Raw genomic sequence first — 5001 nt, 5'->3', positions numbered from 1 at the left:
TCCACACAGACAGTTCCTGAAGTGAACTTGGCCATTGGTTGCTTATAAATGTATCACATCAAATATTCCTTATTGAGAGACAGCAGGGCAAAACAAAATATGTTTTTTAAAGGAACAATTATACAGGATACAAATGTAACCAATATTGTACTCATCTGAAAATGAAATGAAAAGATACTTCTCTTCATACAATGTTTTAAGAGCAGCATACAGATAGAATTTCTCCAACTTTTGTATTAGGAAGGTTTGCAAACATTCGGAGAAGTTGAAAGATTAGCACAATGAACACTCGTACACCTTTCACCTAGATTAATAACTGCTAATATTTTGCCACGTTTATTTACTCTCTTCTCTCTTTGCTTGTGTGTATAAAACATTTTATATATAAATATGTAATTTTTTTGCTAAACCATTTGAAAACAAGTTGCAAACATCATGATACTTCACTTCTAATTTTTTTTATGTTACAACTTAACATCCCTCAATAATAAAGACATTTTGTATGTATATAATCATGTTATCAGGTTTATGTCTAAAATATTAACATTTGATGTATTCCACCTTTAAATTTCCCCAACTATTTCCAGAGCATAATTTTTTTTAATTTATTTTTTTAATGTTTATTTTTGAGACAGACAGAGACAGAGCATGAACGGGGGAGGGTCAGAGAGAGAGGGAGACACAGACTTTGAAGTAGGCTCCAGGCTCTGAGCTGTCAGCACAGAGCCTGACGCAGGGCTCGAGCTCCCGGACCATGAGATTGTGACCTGAGCTGAAGCCGGAAGCTCAACTGACTGAGCCATCCAGGCACCCCTCCAGAGCATAAATTTTTTTAAAAAATTTAGTCGGCGGTGGGGGGTACCTGGGTGGCTCAGTGGGTTGAGCATTCGACTTCAGCTCAGGCCATGATCTTGCCTTCTGCTAGTTCGAGCCCTGTCTTGGGCTCTGTGCTGACAGCTTGGACCCTGGAGCGTGCTTCCAATTCTGTGTCTCCAAAATTTTTTACTGTTTATTCATTTTTGAGAGACAGAGCGTGAGCAAAGAGAGGGAGACACAGAATCTGTCAGCACAGAGCCCAAAGCTGGGCCTCAACTCATGAACCGCGTGATCATGACCTGAGGAGAAGTCAGACACTTAACCGACTGAGCCATCCAGGCACCCTTCAGAGCATAAATTCTGTATAGGTTTTTTAATCAATCAAGATTCACATATTGTAACTAATGTTGACATTTTTTTAGTATCTTTTATTAGAAGAAAGTCCCTCTGCTTTTTTTCTTTTCTTTCTTCCCATGGCACAGACTTTTTAAAAGAGAGTCTCGGGCAGAATCTGTTCCACATTCTGGGTTAGCCTGTTTCCTCACGACCACATTCAGGTTTAACATTTTCGGTAAGAAAGAATGCTTTCTATGTGAATTTGTATATTTCTTATTGCATTACTTAGAGTTTGTGAACATCGGCGTTCATTCTCTACATAGAAACGTTTTAACTGAATATCACTTTAATATCACATCTAGTTTAACTACTGTTGTTTGGATTGATAAATTCTGATCCTGCTTTGCTCAGGAAGCCATCTGCTTCCCAAACTGAGTTCTTGGATCACTAGGGAGGGATCCAGAGTTGGAACCCATGTGGAATGATTTTACACTCTCCTCAACCAGGAGCCCTGTATCTTTTAACTCCTGGCCCATCTTCCCCACACCTTGTGGGTGGATCCCACTGTATCGCTCATCTCTTGGCCTCCTTGTCCACAGAGGCTTCCAGATGCAGAGTAAGACCTACTTTTCATAAATAGCCATCAGATGGCAGGAACACAGTGTCCATTTTACCAGGTGTCCGGTGTCCTGTGCCTCCCTGCTGGCCAGTTCCAAGCAGTGGTGTTGCCAGGCTGACTCGGAGGTGATAATGGGTCACACGAAGTGCTGAGCCTGATGTAGGTTAAAATATCAAGTGGCTGTTGTCTGATTCCCCTCATGGACACTAATTTAGCACGTGATTTCTTTATTCTCACCAGCAATCCTTTGAGCTTTGTATTGATATTTCTACCTTGTGGATGGAGAAATCTGGAGCTCACGGAGATAAAATGATTTGCCCAAGATCATGCAGGAAGTGGCAGAGACAAGCCTTGTGCCCGGGCCTCCAGACCCTCCTCGGTTCTATCACCCCCAGCAGTGGACCCTAGAAGATGTGGACAAGGAGGTGGGGCAGAGGGAGAGGAATTTAGATAAAGATCTGTGTATCTGGTGCCTCACGAAGGGCTCGGAGATGCCAGCTGACAATTTCACCTGGAAGCCTGGTATTAAAACATGCTGCTACTGGCATTGCTGGTGCAGATACCGACAACAGCCCCCTTGGTGGGTTCAAACAGGCCCCAACCTGATTTTACTGGGTTTCACACTCCTAGGCAGAGTGGAGGAGATGGCACACTGTAGCCTCTGTTGCAAAATCTCCCTCAGCAACTTGTTCTTTTCAACTTAAAGATGGATTTTGTAAAAACAAACAAACAAAAAAACAGCATTCTTCCACTCAAATCCATCATGCTTTGAAATTTCTTTTTCAACATTTATTTATTTTTGAGAGACCTAGAGTGAGCAGGGGAGGGGCAGAGAGAGAGGGAGACACAGAACCCGAACCAGGCTCCAGGCTCTGAGCTGTCAGCACAGAGCCCGATGCAGGGTTGGAACTCAACGAAGCGCCAGACCATGACCTGAGCGCAAGGAAGTTGGGCACTTAACCCACTGAGCCACCCAGGCGCCCCCCATCAAGCTTTTTAATATGCTAATACGATCATGAGGAAAATGGTTCTTAAACGTCTTAGCCTGTTCAGGCTGCTATAATTCCAGAGACAAGGCGGCTTATACACAACAAACATTTATTTCTCGGCCTCTCTAGAGGCTGGCAAGTCCTGGATTCGGTATCTGGCAAAAGCCCTCTTCTGGTTGCATATGGCTGACTTCTCCCTGTGTCCTTACAAGGTGGAAAAGACCGGGGGAAGGGGGGGGGGGGTGTCTCTGAACTTTTATCAGGCACAAAGCCCATTCATGAGAGTTCCAGCCTCATGATCTCAGCACCTCCCAAAGGCCCCACTTTCCACTCCCATCCTCTTCTGGGGGTTAGATTTCAACACATGGGCTCTAACGGGGACACAAATATTCAAACCACAGCACTAAATATTCCTTTTTAGCTGTGTAGTACTATCATCCAGGGTCCTCAAATTACAGGTTTTAAAAGCTGAAGAAAGCCACATTAAAGAAAAAAATGATAAAGTAATATGAGGCTAACTTAAAAAGAAATCACAAGTTTTTAAACTAGTCCTAATAATCAACATTGGTGAAAAGTCAGGATAAAATACAAACATTGGTTAAATGGTAAAATTTCCAGTTATAAAATATAAAAGTTTTGGAGATGAAAATTACAGCATAGGGAATATAGTCAATACATTTTTTTTTTTAAAAAAAAAACAATCGGTCTCTAAGTCTCTCTGCTATAACAATTTGGATTATTTTAAATTTTATCTCTCTTACCAGTGCAGATCCAGAGTTCTACACAGTTTGAGGGCAGCTATAATGACAGGTTATAGGCTATATTAAAAAAAAAATTTTTTTTTTTTTTACATTTATTTATTTTTGAGAAACAGAGTGAGACAAAGCATGAGCGGGGGAGGGGCAGAGAGAGAGGGAGACACAGAATCCGAAGCAGGCTCCAGGCTCCGAGCAAGGGGTCAGCACAGATAGGCTATATTTTTAAAATGCTGGGGAGCCTGGGTGGCTCAGTCGGTTAAGCGGCGGACTTCGGCTCGGGTCATGATCTCGCGGTCTGTGAGTTCAAGCCCCTTGTCGGGCTCTGTGCTGACAGCTCAGAGCCTGGAGCCTGTTTTGGATTCTGTGTCTCTCTCTCTCTCTGACCCTCTCCCATTCATGCTCTGTCTCTCTCTGTCTCAAAAATAAATAAACATTTAAAAAAATAAAAATAAATAAAATGCAATTTTGTTGCAATGCGGGTAAGCGAAACTTTGTATGAGGACCGCGTGCCTGGAGAGCAGCTTCTTAAATTCTGTTTTACACGCTATCACACTTTACTAAAACATTATTATATAACCATTGCTGTTACCTTTCCTATATGAATAGATCACCCAGGTTAACCCCTAAGTTTTTTTTCTAAGTTTACCTTTTTATAAAGCACTGCAAGTGTGTAGTAAAAAAAATCTAAAGTTCAGCAGAATTTATAATTAAAAACATTCTCTCACTGTCTCTTATTTCCAGACTTCCTTTTTTTTTTAAGTTTATTTATTTTTGAGGGGGGGGGAACAAGCAGGGGAGGGGCAGAGAGAGAGGGAGAGGACAGAGGATCCAAAGAAGGCTCCCCGCTAACAACTTTGACACTGACAGCAAAAAGCCCAGTGTGGGGCCTGAACACATGAACCTCAAGATCATGACCTGAGCCTAAGTCGGAGGCTCAACCAACTGAGCCACCCAGGTGCCCCCAGACCTACTTCTTTGATGCAACCGCTTTTAACCTTTTTAAAAGTTTTAGTTCTGGTGTTACAGGGGAGGAAAAGATTTCCTCGATCTTTTTAAGGTCCCCAGATGGGTCTGAAAAATAAGCTGACAAAGGCATTAACAGAAAAACATACACATTTATTTAATAAAAGTTTTCATCTTCTATCTGAGGGTTTTGTGACCCGTTACAAGGAGAAAAATGGGGAGAAGAGCAGAGTGACCTCGCTTATGGCATTTTCTCAAACTCCTTCAGCCTAAAACACTCTACATGTTAACATGCCATATTTTGGGGTAACCCATTGGTGGTTACCTCCACAATTTCAGGTGAATGCTGAAAGTGTGATTTGGTTGTTTATCAGTTTTCGGCAATATCTATTGTCTCTTTACTACTCTCAATTTCCCTTCCTTTCTCCCTCCCCATCTTGAGTTTTATCACTATTACTTTTCTTTATCTTTGTAACTTTTTATTTTATTTTTTTTAATTTTTTTTAACGTTTATTTATTT

Source organism: Panthera onca, chromosome A1 (genome assembly GCF_046562875.1).
Source record: "Panthera onca isolate mPanOnc1 chromosome A1, mPanOnc1 haplotype 2, whole genome shotgun sequence".
Taxonomy (NCBI): Eukaryota; Metazoa; Chordata; class Mammalia; order Carnivora; family Felidae; genus Panthera; species Panthera onca.
The sequence above is the reverse complement of the archived record's forward strand: the minus strand, read 5'-3'. Positions refer to the sequence as shown.